The sequence below is a fragment of the Oncorhynchus clarkii genome, chromosome 16 (assembly GCF_045791955.1).
Source record: "Oncorhynchus clarkii lewisi isolate Uvic-CL-2024 chromosome 16, UVic_Ocla_1.0, whole genome shotgun sequence".
NCBI lineage: Eukaryota > Metazoa > Chordata > Actinopteri > Salmoniformes > Salmonidae > Oncorhynchus > Oncorhynchus clarkii.
This window is the reverse complement of record NC_092162.1, coordinates 66,714,437-66,732,418: the sequence shown is the minus strand read 5'-3', so window position 1 is coordinate 66,732,418 and position 17,982 is coordinate 66,714,437. Positions and strand designations below refer to the sequence as shown.

Here is a 17,982-nt window from a genome sequence, read left to right as displayed (position 1 = left end):
GCACACTACGGAGTGTTTTCTAAGATAGCCGTCAGTGTGTTTGTGTCTGTCTGCACACTACGGAGTGTTTTCTAAGATAGCAGTCAGTGTGTTTGTGTCTGTCTGCACACTACGGAGTGTTTTCTCAGATAGCAGTCAGTGTGTTTGTGTCTGTCTGCACACTACGGAGTGTTTTCTCAGATAGCAGTCAGTGTGTTTGTGTCTGTCTGCACACTACGGAGTGTTTTCTCAGATAGCCGTCAGTGTGTTTGTGTCTGTCTGCACACTACGGAATGTTTTCTCAGATAGCAGTCAGTGTGTTTGTGTCTGTCTGCACACTACGGAGTGTTTTCTCAGATAGCAGTCAGTGTGTTTGTGTCTGTCTGCACACTACGGAGTGTTTTCTAAGATAGCAGTCAGTGTGTTTGTGTCTGTCTGCACACTACGGAGTGTTTTCTCAGATAGCAGTCAGTGTGTTTGTGTCTGTCTGCACACTACGGAGTGTTTTCTCAGATAGCAGTCAGTGTGTTTGTGTCTGTCTGCACACTACGGAGTGTTTTCTCAGATAGCAGTCAGTGTGTTTGTGTCTGTCTGCACACTACGGAGTGTTTTCTCAGATAGCAGTCAGTGTGTTTGTGTCTGTCTGCACACTACGGAGTGTGTTCTCAGATAGCAGTCAGTGTGTTTGTGTCTGTTTGCACACTACGGAGTGTTTTCTAAGATAGCAGTCAGTGTGTTTGTGTCTGTCTGCACACTACGGAGTGTGTTCTCAGATAGCAGTCAGTGTGTTTGTGTCTGTCTGCATACTACGGAGTGTTTTCTCAGATAGCAGTCAGTGTGTTTGTGTCTGTCTGCACACTACGGAGTGTTTTCTCAGATAGCAGTCAGTGTGTTTGTGTCTGTCTGCACACTACGGAGTGTTTTCTCAGATAGCAGTCAGTGTGTTTGTGTCTGTCTGCACACTACGGAGTGTGTTCTCAGATAGCAGTCAGTGTGTTTGTGTCTGTCTGCACACTACGGAGTGTTTTCTCAGATAGCAGTCAGTGTGTTTGTGTCTGTCTGCACACTACGGAGTGTGTTCTCAGATAGCAATCAGTGTGTTTGTGTCTGTTTGCTCACTACGGAGTGTTTTCTAAGATAGCAGTCAGTGTGTTTGTGTCTGTCTGCACACTACGGAGTGTGTTCTCAGATAGCAGTCAGTGTGTTTGTGTCTGTCTGCACACTACGGAGTGTTTTCTCAGATAGCAGTCAGTGTGTTTGTGTCTGTCTGCACACTACGGAGTGTTTTCTCAGATAGCAGTCAGTGTGTTTGTGTCTGTCTGCACACTACGGAGTGTTTTCTCAGATAGCAGTCAGTGTGTTTGTGTCTGTCTGCACACTACGGAGTGTTTTCTAAGACAGCAGTCAGTGTGTTTGTGTCTGTCTGCACACTACGGAGTGTTTTCTAAGATAGCAGTCAGTGTGTTTGTGTCTGTCTGCACACTACGGAGTGTTTTCTAAGATAGCAGTCAGTGTGTTTGTGTCTGTCTGCACACTACGGAGTGTTTTCTCAGATAGCAGTCAGTGTGTTTGTGTCTGTCTGCTCACTACGGAGTGTGTTCTCAGATAGCCGTGAGTGTGTTTGTGTCTGTCTGCACACTACGGAGTGTTTTCTAAGATAGCAGTCAGTGTGTTTGTGTCTGTCTGCACACTACGGAGTGTTTTCTCAGATAGCAGTCAGTGTGTTTGTGTCTGTCTGCTCACTTCGGAGTGTGTTCTCAGATAGCCGTCAGTGTGTTTGTGTCTGTCTGCACACTACGGAGTGTTTTCTAAGATAGCAGTCAGTGTGTTTGTGTCTGTCTGCACACTACGGAGTGTTTTCTAAGATAGCAGTCAGTGTGTTTGTGTCTGTCTGCACACTACGGAGTGTTTTCTCAGATAGCAGTCAGTGTGTTTGTGTCTGTCTGCACACTACGGAGTGTTTTCTCAGATAGCAGTCAGTGTGTTTGTGTCTGTCTGCACACTACGGAGTGTTTTCTCAGATAGCAGTCAGTGTGTTTGTGTCTGTCTGCTCACTACGGAGTGTTTTCTAAGTTAGCAGTCAGTGTGTTTGTGTCTGTCTGCACACTACGGAGTGTTTTCTAAGTTAGCAGTCAGTGTGTTTGTGTCTGTCTGCACACTACGGAGTGTTTTCTCAGATAGCAGTCAGTGTGTTTGTGTCTGTCTGCACACTACGGAGTGTTTTCTCAGATAGCAGTCAGTGTGTTTGTGTCTGTCTGCACAATACAGAGTGTTTTCTCAGATAGCAGTCAGTGTGTTTGTGTCTGTCTGCACACTACGGAGTGTTTTCTAAGATAGCAGTCAGTGTGTTTGTGTCTGTCTGCACACTACGGAGTGTTTTCTAAGATAGCAGTCAGTGTGTTTGTGTCTGTCTGCACACTACGGAGTGTTTTCTAAGATAGCAGTCAGTGTGTTTGTGTCTGTCTGCACACTACGGAGTGTTTTCTAAGATAGCAGTCAGTGTGTTTGTGTCTGTCTGCACACTACGGAGTGTTTTCTCAGATAGCAGTCAGTGTGTTTGTGTCTGTCTGCTCACTTCGGAGTGTGTTCTCAGATAGCCGTCAGTGTGTTTGTGTCTGTCTGCACACTACGGAGTGTTTTCTAAGATAGCAGTCAGTGTGTTTGTGTCTGTCTGCACACTACGGAGTGTTTTCTCAGATAGCCGTCAGTGTGTTTGTGCCTCACGTGTGTAAGGCAAATTTTAAGATATCCATTTTATCGACAAGGACTTAATTTTAGTTTTCAGACTCTCATTGACACAGTATGTGCTGTCTCACTCTCAGCCAAACACACACTGAATACCACACTTCCTCTTTCTACCTCATTATAACTCTCTACAGCCCTGTCAGTCTTCCTCACCTAACTCTCTACAGTCCTGTCAGTCTTCCTCACCTAACTCTCTACAGCCCTGTCAGTCTTCCTCACCTAACTCTCTACAGCCCTGTCAGTCTTCCTCACCTAACTCTCTACAGTCCTGTCAGTCTTCCTCACCTAACTCTCTACAGTCCTGCCAGTCTTCCTCACCTAACTCTCTACAGCCCTGTCAGTCTTCCTCACCTAACTCTCTACAGTCCTGTCAGTCTTCCTCACCTAACTCTCTACAGCCCTGTCAGTCTTCCTCACCTAACTCTCTACAGCCCTGTCAGCCTTCCTCACCTAACGCTCTACAGTCCTGTCAGTCTTCCTCACCTAACTCTCTCCAGCCCTGTCAGTCTTCCTCACCTAACTCTCTACAGCCCTGTCAGTCTTCCTCACCTAACTCTCTACAGCCCTGTCAGTCTTCCTCACCTAACTCTCTACAGCCCTGTCAGTCTTCCTCACCTAACTCTCTACAGTCCTGTCAGTCTTCCTCACCTAACTCTCTACAGCCCTGTCAGTCTTCCTCACCTAACTCTCTACAGTCCTGTCAGTCTTCCTCACCTAACTCTCTACAGTCCTGTCAGTCTTCCTCACCTAACTCTCTACAGTCCTGTCAGTCTTCCTCACCTAACTCTCTACAGTCCTGTCAGTCTTCCTCACCTAACTCTCTACAGTCCTGTCAGTCTTCCTCACCTAACTCTCTACAGCCCTGTCAGTCTTCCTCACCTAACTCTCTACAGCCCTGTCAGTCTTCCTCAACTAACTCTCTACAGCCCTGTCAGTCTTCCTCACCTAACTCTCTACAGTCCTGTCAGTCTTCCTCACCTAACTCTCTACAGTCCTGTCAGTCTTCCTCACCTAACTCTCTACAGTCCTGTCAGTCTTCCTCACCTAACTCTCTACAGTCCTGTCAGTCTTCCTCACCTAACTCTCTACAGTCCTGTCAGTCTTCCTCACCTAACTCTCTACAGCCCTGTCAGTCTTCCTCACCTAACTCTCTACAGCCCTGTCAGTCTTCCTCACCTAACTCTCTACAGTCCTGTCAGTCTTCCTCACCTAACTCTCTACAGCCCTGTCAGTCTTCCTCACCTAACTCTCTACAGTCCTGTCAGTCTTCCTCACCTAACTCTCTACAGTCCTGTCAGTCTTCCTCACCTAACTCTCTACAGTCCTGTCAGTCTTCCTCACCTAACTCTCTACAGTCCTGTCAGTCTTCCTCACCTAACTCTCTACAGTCCTGTCAGTCTTCCTCACCTAACTCTCTACAGTCCTGTCAGTCTTCCTCACCTAACTCTCTCTAAGGATTGTTCACTATCTCTCTAGATATATCATATTGTACCCTTTTATGTGCAATTCTCTGTAACTCTCACTAAACACGTTTACGTCAGTAACTTTCTAACTTCTGTAGTGTGTTTAGGTTCTCGCCTGTCATCAACACTATCTATACCACCCTCCTTTTTGTATCCTCTCCAACTCAACTCTTTTCTCGCTATCTCCTCTCTTTGAACTCACCTTCAATCTCTCCCTTGTGTGTCTGTCCTCCTCTCTATGTCCTTAAATCTCCCTGAGTGTTTGATCCGGTCTTCTGTTCAGTGGCTGTGCTGTCAGCCCTGTGACCCTGAGGAAAGGATTGGCAGCAAGCCCTGAGTGTGACAGTGTGCATAAGGCAGTGTGTGACAACTGTAGCCTCTGTGTTCACACAACGCCCGAACTTCAAATGTGCGTGTTTGTGTGTGGAGGCAGAGAGCGAGGATGTGAGGAAGAGATTGGTGTGGTGTTTTCCTCTGATAGGAGATGAGCTGCTGTAGGAAGAGCTGGAGGAACAGCAGGTGGTCATTTAACTGGAGGAACAGCAGGTGATCATTTAACTGGAGGAACAGCAGGTGGTCATTTAATTGGAGGAACAGCAGGTGGTTGGTTAACTGGAGGAACAGCAGGTGGTTGGTTAACTGGAGGAACAGCAGGTGGTCATTTAACTGGAGGAACAGCAGGTGGTCGGTTAACTGGAGGAACAGCAGGTGGTTGGTTAACTGGAGGAACAGCAGATGGTCATTTAACTGGAGGAACAGCAGGTGGTCATTTAACTGGAGGAACAGCAGGTGGTTGGTTTACTGGAGGAACAGCAGGTGGTTGGTTAACTGGAGGAACAGCAGGTGGTCATTTAACTGGAGGAACAGCAGGTGGTCGGTTAACTGGAGGAACAGCAGGTGGTTGGTTAACTGGAGGAACAGCAGGTGGTTGGTTAACTAGAGGAACAGCAGGTGGTTGGTTAACTGGAGGAACAGCAGGTGGTCATTTAACTGGAGGAACAGCAGGAGGTCATTTAACTCGAGGAACAGCAGGTGGTCATTTAACTGGAGGAACAGCAGGTGGTTGGTTAACTGGAGGAACAGCAGGTGGTCATTTAACTGGAGGAACAGCAGGAGGTTGGTTAACTGGAGGAACAGCAGGAGGTTGGTTTACTGGAGGAACAGCAGGTGGTCGGTTAACTGGAGGAACAGCAGGTGGTCATTTAACTGGAGGAACAGCAGGTGGTCATTTAACTGGAGGAACAGCAGGTGGTTGGTTAACTGGAGGAACAGCAGGTGGTTGGTTAACTGGAGGAACAGCAGGTGGTTGGTTAACTGGAGGAACAGCAGGTGGTCATTTAACTGGAGTAACAGCAGGAGGTTGGTTTACTGGAGGAACAGCAGGTGGTCATTTAACTGGAGGAACAGCAGGTGGTCGGTTAACTGGAGGAACAGCCGGTGGTCATTTTACTTGAGGAACAGCAGGTGGTCATTTAACTGGAGGAACAGCAGGTGGTCATTTAACTGGAGGAACAGCAGGTGGTCGGTTAACTGGAGGAACAGCAGGTGGTTGGTTAACTGGAGGAACAGCAGGTGGTTGGTTAACTGGAGGAACAGCAGGTGGTTGGTTAAGTGGAGGAACAGCAGGTGGTTGGTTAACTGGAGGAACAGCAGGTGGTTGGTTAACTGGAGGAACAGCAGGTGGTCATTTAACTGGAGGAACAGCAGGTGGTCATTTAACTGGAGGAACAGCAGGTGGTAATTTAACTGGAGGAACAGCAGGTGGTCATTTAACTGGAGGAACAGCAGGTGGTCATTTAACTGGAGGAACAGCAGGTGGTCATTTAACTGGAGGAACAGCAGGTGGTCGGTTAACTGGAGGAACAGCAAGAGGTTTGTTAACTGGAGGAACAGCAGGAGGTTGGTTTACTGGAGGAACAGCATGTGGTCGGTTAACTGGAGGAACAGCAGGTGGTCATTTAACTGGAGGAACAGCAGGTGGTCATTTAACTGGAGGAACAGCAGGTGGTCGGTTAACTGGAGGAACAGCAGGTGGTCATTTAACTGGAGGAACAGCAGGTGGTCGGTTAACTGGAGGAACAGCAGGTGGTTGGTTAACTGGAGGAACATCAGGTGGTCATTTAACTGGAGGAACAGCAGGTGGTCGGTTCACTGGAGGAACAGCAGGTGGTCGGTTAACTGGAGGAACAGCAGGTGGTCGGTTAAATAAGACTTCTCCTTTTGGACAACGACAACGCTCTCTGTTCAGGGCAGATGTTAGTCTGTGTTGATTAAGTTTGTCTTATTATTTGTTCACGTCTTACGTGAACAAAGTTATTGATTGTGCTGATTAAGTGAATGCTATTCTGTTAGGCTACCGCTTAACATGTCTGATGTACCATAACTGATTTCCTGTCGTTGTTGGGTCTTGCCCATCTGTGAATTCACAGATCTGTGTGTTGCGTATTGTCTGCTCTGTGTTGGTCATTGTGATTCCTCTGTTCATCTTTAATTAGTATGTCACGTTGATCATGTGATGTAGGCCTGTGTTACTTTCATCCACCAGTCAGCACCACCTGCACCAGCTCCATGAGCTCCACCCCTTAATTGTCTGATGGGTTGTGTTGCCGTTGCCATGGCGTCTCCCTGAGAGACGGGCATAGATCAGAGCAGATTTACCTTAATTAGAGGTGACTGCGGTAGAACCTCAGGGAGGCTGGCCGGCAGTAGGTTAGCTCTCCAGGGGTCCAGAGTTGAGCCTGAGACCCCCTCCACTCCCTGCCCTCTCCCTACAACTGAGACCCCCTCCCTCCCCTCTCCCTACAACTGAGACCCCCTCCCTCCCCTCTCCCTACGACTGAGACCCCCTCCCTCCCCTCTCCCTACAGCTGAGACCCCCTCCCTCCCCTCTCCCTACGACTGAGACCCCCTCCCTCCCCTCTCCCTACAGCTGAGACCCCCTCCCTCCCCTCTCCCTACAGCTGAGACCCCCTCCCTCCCCTCTCTCTACGACTGAGACCCCCTCCCTCCCCTCTCTCTACGACTGAGACCCCCTCCCTCCCCTCTCCCTACAACTGAGACCCCCTCCCTCCCCTCTCCCTACAGCTGAGACCCCCTCCCTCCCCTCTCCCTACAACTGAGACCCCCTCCCTCCTCTCTCCGTACGACTGAGACCCCCTCCCTCCCCTCTCCCTACAGCTGAGACCCCCTCCCTCCCTTCTCCCGACCGCTCCCCTTTACAACCACAGCCAACCATCTATGAGTTATTTCTATGCACAGAGAAAAAACAACCAACGGATGATTAATTACAGATTTATTGTGTTAATAATACCCAATGGGTACGTTTAGATGTTTTAATATTGTTAGAGTGAGATTGTGACATCATAATTAGGTTATTCGTTTTATGTTAATGAATCATTTACGGAGTAAAAAGACAAGAGTCTCACTGCCTGTGAAACTCCAAGCTCTCCAGAATGGTCACTAGAAAACCCCCGGCCATCGGTGGCAATATATTGTGGAGGATTATAATGAGTGAGAATGAGGAATTCACATTAGTGTCATTAAACCGGTGAGAAAATCACTGTGGAATTTATACTGCTGTGATACAGTGTTTCCCGCAGGGCTTTACGAATGGCTGTTTGATATTTGCTCATAAAAAGGTTGTCAATTTATTTCACAGAGGGATAGGACTATCAAAGCCCATTTTAAAGAGGTTTTGATGGTAAAAGCTCAACATGTGTTTGCAGTATTCATTGAAACGTTGACTGTCATTTTCTTTGTTGCACTTTGAATTGGTTTACCCACACATATTTTAATTTACTCACTCACTCACTCACTCGCAGGCACACACACACACACACACACACACACACACACACACACACACGCGCACACAGGTCTGTGTGTGTCTTTGTGCTTGGTGGGCCAGGTCTGTGTGTGTTTGTGCTTGGTGGGCCAGGTCTGTGTGTGTTTGTGCTTGGTGGGCCAGGTCTGTGTGTGTTTGTGCTTGGTGGGCCAGGTCTGTGTGTGTGTGGGACTCTGTTCTGAACCGCTGAGAGGCGTGGGGCCGTTATGACCTGGAACAGGCTGCAGTGCTCCCTGAGAGGAGGCCCTTCAGACCACAGCAGAGAGGAGATGAGAGGGGTGAGAAGAGCAGAGGGGTGAGAGGAACAGAGAGGGGTGAGAGGAGCAGAGAGGGGTGAGAGGAGCAGAGAGGAGCAGAGAGAAACAGAGAGGAGCAGAGAGGGGTGAGAGGAGCAGAGAGGAGCAGAGAGGGGTGAGAGGAGCAGAGAGTGGAGCAGAGAGGAGGTGAGAGGAGCAGAGAGTGGAGCAGAGAGGAGCAGAGAGGGGTGAGAGGAGCAGAGAGGGGTGAGAGGAGCAGAGAGTGGAGCAGAGAGGAGGTGAGAGGAGCAGAGAGGAGCAGAGTGGAGCAGAGAGGGGTGAGAGTGGACACGGATAGAAGGAGATCAGGGTGAAAGGATAGAAGGAGATAAGGGTGAAAGGCTTATCCAGACAAGTGTGAGAGAGCTGGAATAGTCGGCAGCAGTAAAGTGTCTATGAGCTGTCTTTTTTCAAGGGGATCGCTGATCCTGTGGTTTTGGTAATCTAGTACTTTAGGCAATGTCAAATCAGTGATGGGTTTAATAAGCTAGCAGGGATGCATTAGGAAAGACTTCCTCAGCCTTCCTCAGCTACCACATCTACCTAATCTACCAACTACCTCATCTACCAACGACCTCATCTACCAACTACCTCATCTACCACATCTACCAACTACCACATCTACCAACTACCACATCTACCAACTACCTCATCTACCAACTACCTCATCTACCAACTACCTCATCTACCACATCTACCTCATCTACCAACTACCTCATCTACCAACTACCTCATCTACCAACTACCTCATCTACCTCATCTACCAACTACCTCATCTACCTCATCTACCAACTACCTCATCTACCACATCTACCAACTACCTCATCTACATCATCTACCAACTACCTCATCTACCACATCTACCAACTACCTCATCTACCTCATCTACCAACTACCACATCTACCTCATCTACCACATCTACCAACTACCTCATCTACCTCATCTACCAACTACCACATCTACCTCATCTACCAACTACCACCTCTACCTCATCTACTTCATATACCTAATCTACCAACTACCTCATCTACCATATACCACATCTACCTCATCTACCAACTACCACATCTACCTCATCTACCTCATCTACCAACTACCACATCTACCTCATCTACCAACTACCTCAGCTACCACATCTACCAACTACCTCATCTACATCATCTACCAACTATCTCATCTACCTCATCTACCAACTACCTTGTCTACATCATCTACCAACTACCACATGTACCTCATCTACCAACTACCTCATCAACCTCATCTAACCAACTACCACATCTACCTCATATACCAACTACCACATCTACCAACTACCTCAGCTACCACATCTACCTCACCTACCAACTACCACATCTGCCTCATCTACCAACTACCTCATCTACCTCATCTACCAACTACCTAATCTACCTCATCTACCAACTACCTCATCTACCAACTACCACATCTACCTCATCTACCATCTACCACATCTACCTCATCTACCTCATCTACCATCTACCTCATCTACCAACTACCACATCTACCAACTACCACATCTACCTCATCTACCATCTACCACATCTACCTCATCTACCTCATCTACCATCTACCTCATCTACCATCTACCTCATCTACCAACTACCACATCTACCAACTACCACATCTACCTCATCTACCATCTACCACATCTACCTCATCTACCTCATCTACCAACTACCACATCTACCAACTACCACATCTACCTCTGTTATGGTGAGTGAATGAGGACCCAAAAGCGAACTAACTTAAACAGAGCTTCTTTAATAACCAAACATAGGTAGGCTCAGATAGACCGGCAGATTCCGACAGGACAGGACAAGGTTACAGCAAACATGACGATAGTCTGGCTCAGGCATGAAACACAACAAACAAGAATCCGACAAGGACAGGAACAGAAACAGAGAGAGATATAGGGACCTAATCAGAGGGAAAAAGGGAACAGGTGGGAAACGGGGTGAATGGGTAGTCAGAGGAGACAAGGAACAGCTGGGGGAAAGCGGGGGAGAAAAGGTAACCTAACAACGACCAGCAGAGGGAGACAGGGTGAAGGGAAAGGACAGAGACAAGACACAACATGACAGTACATGACAGTACCCCCCCACTCACCGAGCGCCTCCTGGCGCACTCGAGGAGGAAACCTGGCGGCAACGGAGGAAATCCTCGATCAGCGCACGGTCCAGCACGTCCCGAGAGGGAACCCAACTCCTCTCCTCAGGACCGTACCCCTCCCAATCTACGAGGTACTGGTGACCACGGCCCCGAGGACGCATGTCCAAAATTCTACGGACCCTGTAGATGGGTGCGCCCTCGACAAGGATGGGGGGGGGGGGGGGAAGACGAGCGGGGGCGCGAAGGACGGGCTTGATGCAGGAGACATGGAAGACCGGGTGGACGCGACGAAGGTATCGCGGAAGAAGAAGTCGAACTGCGACAGGATTAATGACCCGAGAAATACGGAACGGACCAATGAACCGCGGGGTCAACTTGCGAGAAGCCGTCTTAAGGGGAAGGTTCTGAGTGGAGAGCCAAACTCTCTGACCGCGACAATATCTAGGACTCTTAGTTCTACGCTTATTAGCAGCCCTCACAGTCTGCGTCCTATAACGGCAAAGTGCAGACCTGACCCTCTTCCAGGTGCGCTCGCAACGTTGGACAAAAGCCTGAGCGGAGGGGACGCTGGACTCGGCGAACTGAGATGAGAACAGCGGAGGCTGGTACCCGAGGCTACTCTGAAAAGGAGATAGCCCGGTCGCAGACGAAGGAAGCGAGTTGTGGGCGTATTCTGCCCAGGGGAGCTGTTCTGACCAAGACGCAGGGTTACGAAAAGAAAGACTGCGTAAGATGCGACCAATAGTCTGATTGGCCCGTTCTGCTTGACCGTTAGACTGGGGGTGAAAGCCGGAAGAGAGACTGACGGAAGCCCCAATCAAACGGCAAAACTCCCTCCAAAATTGAGACGTGAATTGCGGACCTCTGTCCGAAACGACGTCTGACGGAAGGCCATGAATTCTGAAAACATTCTCGATGATGATTTGTGCCGTCTCTTTAGCAGAAGGAAGCTTAGCAAGGGGAATGAAATGAGCCGCCTTAGAGAACCTATCGACAACCGTAAGAATAACAGTCTTCCCCGCTGACGAAGGCAGTCCGGTGACAAAATCTAAGGCGATGTGAGACCATGGTCGAGAGGGAATAGGAAGCGGCCTGAGACGGCCGGCAGGAGGAGAGTTACCGGACTTAGTCTGCGCGCAGACCGAACAAGCAGCCACGAAACGACGCGTGTCATGCTCCCGGGTGGGCCACCAAAAACGCTGGCGAATGGAAGCAAGCGTACCCCGAACGCCAGGGTGGCCGGCTAACTTGGCAGAGTGAGCCCACTGAAGAACGGCCAGACGAGTAGGAACGGGAACGAAAAGAAGGTTCCTAGGACAAGCGCGCGGCGACGGAGTGTGAGTGAGCGCTTGTTTTACCTGCCTCTCAATTCCCCAGACAGTCAACCCGACAACACGCCCCTCAGGGAGAATCCCCTCGGGGTCAGTGGAGGCTACTGAAGAACTGAAGAGACGAGACAAAGCATCAGGCTTGGTGTTCTTAGAGCCCGGACGATAAGAAATCACGAACTCGAAACGAGCGAAAAACAGCGCCCAACGCGCCTGACGCGCATTAAGTCGTTTGGCAGAACGGATGTACTCAAGGTTCCTATGGTCAGTCCAAACGACAAAAGGAACGGTCGCCCCCTCCAACCACTGTCGCCATTCGCCTAGGGCTAACCGGATGGCGAGCAGTTCGCGGTTACCCACATCATAGTTACGTTCCGACGGCGACAGGCGATGAGAAAAATACGCGCATGGGTGGACCTTGTCGTCAGAGAGGGAGCGCTGAGAAAGGATGGCTCCCACGCCCACCTCTGACGCGTCAACCTCGACAACGAACTGTCTAGAGACGTCAGGTGTAACAAGGATAGGAGCGGATGTAAAACGATTCTTGAGGAGATCAAAAGCTCCCTGGGCGGAAACGGACCACTTAAAGCACGTCTTGACAGAAGTAAGGGCTGTGAGAGGAGCTGCCACCTGACTGAAATTACGGATGAAACGACGATAGAAGTTCGCGAAGCCGAGAAAGCGCTGCAGCTCGACGCGTGACTTAGGGACGGGCCAATCAATGACAGCTTGGACCTTAGCGGGATCCATCTTAATGCCTTCAGCGGAAATAACAGAACCGAGAAATGTGACGGAGGAGGCATGAAAAGTGCACTTCTCAGCCTTCACAAAAAGACAATTCTCTAAAAGGCGCTGGAGGACACGTCGAACGTGCTGAACATGAATCTGGAGTGACGGTGAAAAAATCAGGATATCGTCAAGGTAAACGAAAACAAAGATGTTCAGCATGTCTCTCAGGACATCATTGACTAATGCCTGAAAGACAGCTGGAGCGTTAGCGAGGCCGAAAGGAAGAACCCGGTATTCAAAGTGCCCTAACGGAGTGTTAAACGCCGTCTTCCACTCGTCCCCCTCCCTGATGCGCACGAGATGGTAAGCGTTACGAAGGTCCAACTTAGTGAAAAACCTGGCTCCCTGCAGGATCTCGAAGGCTGAAGACATAAGAGGAAGCGGATAACGATTCTTCACTGTTATGTCATTCAGCCCTCGATAATCTATGCAGGGGCGCAGAGACCCGTCCTTCTTCTTGACAAAAAAAAACCCCGCTCCGGCGGGAGAGGAGGAGGGGACTATGGTACCGGCGTCAAGAGCTACAGACAAATAATCTTCGAGAGCCTTACGTTCGGGAGCCGACAGAGAGTATAGTCTACCCCGGGGGGGGGTGGTTCCCGGAAGGAGATCAATACTACAATCATACGACCGGTGTGGAGGAAGAGAGGTGGCCCTGGACCGACTGAACACCGTGCGCAGATCGTGATATTCCTCCGGCACCCCTGTCAAATCACCAGGCTCCTCCTGTGAAGAAGAGACAGAGGAAACAGGAGGGATAGCAGACATTAAACATTTCACATGACAAGAGACGTTCCAGGAGAGGATAGAATTACTAGACCAATTAATGGAAGGATTATGACAAACTAGCCAGGGATGGCCCAAAACAACAGGTGTAAAAGGTGAACGAAAAATTAAAAAAGAAATGGTTTCACTATGATTACCAGAAACAGTGAGGGTTAAAGGTAGCGTCTCACGCTGAATCCTGGGGAGAGGACTACCATCCAGGGCGAACAAGGCCGTGGGCTCCTTTAACTGTCTGAGAGGAATGTCATGTTCCCGAGCCCAGGTCTCGTCCATAAAACAGCCCTCCGCCCCAGAGTCTATTAAGGCACTGCAGGAAGCTGACGAACCGGTCCAGCGTAGATGGACCGACAAGGTAGTGCAGGATCTTGAAGGAGAGACAGGAGTAGTAGCGCTCACCAGTAGCCCTCCGCTTACTGACGAGCTCTGGCCTTTTACTGGACATGAAGTGACAAAATGACCAGCGGAACCGCAATAGAGACAGAGGCGGTTGGTGATTCTCCGTTCCCTCTCCTTAGTCGAGATGTGGATACCTCCCAGCTGCATGGGCTCAGCACCCGAGCCGGCAGAGGAAGATGGTAGTGATGCGGAGAGGGAGGCGACGGAGAGCGCGAGCTCCTTTCCACGAGCTCGGTGACGAAGATCAACCCGTCGCTCAATGCGAATAGCGAGTTCAATCAAGGAATCCACGCTGGAAGGAACCTCCCGGGAGAGAATCTCATCCTTTACCTCTGCGCGGAAACCCTCCAGAAGACGAGCGAGCAAGGCCGGCTCGTTCCAGCCACTGGAGACAGCAAGAGTGCGAAACTCAATAGAGTAGTCTGTTATGGATCGATTGCCTTGACATAGGGAAGACAGGGCCCTGGAAGCCTCCTCCCCAAAAACAGATCGATCAAAAACCCGTATCATCTCCTCCTTAAAGTCCTGATACTGGTTAGTACACTCAGCCCTTGCCTCCCAGATTGCCGTGCCCCACTCACGAGCCCGTCCAATAAGGAGAGATATGACGTAGGCGACACGAGCAGTGCTCCTGGAGTAAGTGTTGGGCTGGAGAGAAAACACAATATCACACTGGGTGAGGAACGAGCGGCATTCAGTGGGCTCCCCAGAGTAACACGGCGGGTTATTGATTCTGGGCTCCGGAGATTCGAAAGCCCTGGAAGTGGCCGGTGGATCGAGGCGGAGATGGTGAACCTGTTCTGTGAGGTTGGAGACTTGGGTGGCCAGGGTCTCAACGGCATGTCGAGCAGCAGACACTTCCTGCTCGTGTCTGCCTAGCATCGCTCCCTGGATCCCGACGGCTGAGTGGAGAGGATCCGAAGTCGCTGGGTCCATTCTTGGTCGGATTCTTCTGTTATGGTGAGTGAATGAGGACCCAAAAGCGAACTAACTTAAACAGAGCTTCTTTAATAACCAAACATAGGTAGGCTCAGATAGACCGGCAGATTCCGACAGGACAGGACAAGGTTACAGCAAACATGACGATAGTCTGGCTCAGGCATGAAACACAACAAACAAGAATCCGACAAGGACAGGAACAGAAACAGAGAGAGATATAGGGACCTAATCAGAGGGAAAAAGGGAACAGGTGGGAAACGGGGTGAATGGGTAGTCAGAGGAGACAAGGAACAGCTGGGGGAAAGCGGGGGAGAAAAGGTAACCTAACAACGACCAGCAGAGGGAGACAGGGTGAAGGGAAAGGACAGAGACAAGACACAACATGACAGTACATGACAACCTCACCTATCAACTACCTCATCTACCAACTACCACATCTACCATCTACCACATCTACCTCACCTATCAACTACCTCATCCTCATACTGTTATTTATTTATCTTGCTCCTTTGCACCCCAGTATCTCTACTTGCACATCAAATCAAATCAAATCAAATGTATTTATATAGCCCTTCGTACATCAGCTGATATCTCAAAGGGCTGTACAGAAACCCAGCCTAAACCCCAAACAGCAAGCAATGCAGGTGTAGAAGCACAGTGGCTAGGAAAAACTCACTAGAAAGGCCAAAACCTAGGAAGAAACCTAGAGAGGAACCAGGCTATGTGGGGTGGCCAGTCCTCTTCTGGATGTGCCGGGTGGAGATTATAACAGAACATGGCCAAGATGTTCAAATGTTCATAAATAACCAGCATGGTCAAATAATAATAAGGCTGAACAGTTGAAACTGGAGCAGCAGCACGGCCAGGTGGACTGGGGACAGCAAGGAGTCATCATGTCAGGTAGTCCTGAGGCATGGTCCTAGGGCTCAGGTCCTCCGAGAGAGAGAAAGAAAGAGAGAAAGAGAGAATTAGAGAGAGCACACTTAAATTCACCCACGACACCGAATAGGACAGGAGAAGTACTCCAGATATAACAAACTGACCCTAGCTCCCCGACACATAAACTACTGCAGCATAAATACTGGAGGCTGAGACAGGAGGGGTCAGGAGACACTGTGGCCCCATCCGAGGACACCCCCGGACAGGGCCAAACAGGAAGGATATAACCCCACCCACTTTGCCAAAGCACAGCCCCCACACCACTAGAGGGAATATCTTCAACCACCAACTTACCATCCTGAGACAAGGCAGAGTATAGCCCACAAAGATCTCCGCCACGAGCACAACCCAAGGGGGGACGCCAACCCAGACAGGAAGATCACATCAGTGACTCAACCCACTCAAGTGACGCACCCCTCCTAGGGACGGTATGAAAGAGCCCCAGTAAGCCAGTGACTCAGCCCCTGTAATAGGGTTAGAGGCAGAGAATCCCAGTGGAAAGAGGGAAACCGGCCAGGCAGAGACAGCAAGGGTGGTTCGTTGCTCCAGAGCCTTTCCGTTCACCTTCACACTCCTGGGCCAGACTACACTCAATCATATGACCCACTGAAGAGATAGGTCTTCAGTAAAGCGTTGGTCTAGTAGAGCGTTGGTCTAGTAACCGGAAGGTTGCAAGTTCAAACCCCCGAGCTGACAAGGTACAAATCTGTCGTTCTGCCCCTGAACAGGGGCCGTCATTGAAAATAAGAATTTGTTCTTAACTGACTTGCCTAGTTAAATAAAGGTGTTCTCAACTGGCCTACCTGGTTAAATAAAGGTGTTCTCAACTAGCCTACCTGGTTAAATAAAGGTGTTCTCAACTAGCCTACCTGGTTAAATAAAGGTGTTCTCAACTGGCCTACCTGGTTAAATAAAGGTGTTCTCAACTAGCCTACCTGGTTAAATAAAGGTGTTCTCAACTGGCCTACCTGGTTAAATAAAGGTTTTCTCAACTGGCCTACCTGGTTAAATAAAGGTGAAATAACACATTAAAAAGTGTAAAAATACTCCCCTTCTCCACGTCTCTCTCTCTCTTCTAGTTTGCTTTGCCACTCTATTTTCTCTCCGTCTCATCTTCCTTCAGTCGCCCCTCTCTGTCTGCTCACACTCGTTTGTCTTTGGTGTGTGTGTTGGCTCTGAGTCATGTTCTGAGCAGTAAGTAGGGACAGGTCCTCTGTCAGCAGCTGTGCAGCAGGCTACAGGGACACGGGGGGAGGGGGGTGATACTTGTACAGCTGCTACATGATAGGGGGGGAAAGACTAGGAGCTGTTTTCGCATTCAGAGCTTCAGTTCTCTGTCTGAAAGTGTTACAGTTCGTTTTCCTGCTTCTCTGGATTAGTGCGACGCTGTAGTCACAACTCTGAGTGCTTTAATCGTCCTCTCCTCTTTCCCCTTGACCTTTCTAACCTCTCCTTCGCTCTATCTACTCTGCCTTTCCAGCAATCCACCCAGCCACGCATATGTTCATAAATATACCCACACATCCATATATTTAACCAATAAGTCCCGAGGGGGTGTGGTGTTTTTACCTTTTATTTAACTAGGCAAGTCAGTTAACAACAAATTCTTATTTACAATGACGGCTTAGGAACAGTGGGTTAACTGCCTGTTCAGGGGCAGAACGACAGATTTGTACCTTGTCAGCTCAGGGATTTGAACTTGCAACCTTCCGGTTACTAGTCCAACGCTCTAACCACTAGGCTACCCTATGACCAATATACCACGGTTAAGGGCTGTTCTTAAGCACGATGCAACGCGGAGTGCCTGGACAGCCCTCAGCGGTGGTATCTTGGCCATAAACCACAAACCACCGAGGCGCCTTATTGCTGTTGTAAACTGGTTACCAACGCAATTAGAGCAATAAAAATAAATGTCTTGTCATTCCTGTGGCATATGGTCTGATATGCCTCGGCTTTCAACCAATCAGCATTCAGGGCTTGAACCATCCAGTTTATAATCATAAATATACCCACCCTTCCATCCATCCATCCTTCCATCCATCCATCCATCCATCCATCTATTTCCAGATATTCTGCAGTGAGTATCAACGTGTGTCTCTCTCCTCGGTATCTGGCAGGAAGTGCAGTGGCATTAAGGCCGACATGTGGTTGTCTCTCTCCTCGGTATCTGACAGGAAGTGCAGTGACATTAAGGCCGACATGTGGTTGTCTCTCTCCTCTGTATCTGGCAGGAAGTGCAGTGACATTAAGGCCGACATGTGGTTGTCTCTCTCCTCTGTATCTGGCAGGAAGTGCAGTGGCATTAAGGCCGACATGTGGTTGTCTCTCTCCTCGGTATCTGGCAGGAAGT

At 49.4% G+C, this 17,982-nt stretch overlaps 1 protein-coding gene across 1 annotated transcript in view; it reads left to right on the top strand.

Annotated features, from left to right (window-relative positions):
- The window catches only part of LOC139368942 (kelch domain-containing protein 8B-like), a 162,789-nt gene that overhangs the window by 65,504 nt on the left and 79,303 nt on the right, over positions 1 to 17,982 (top strand). The gene's annotated exons all lie outside the window — the stretch shown is intronic.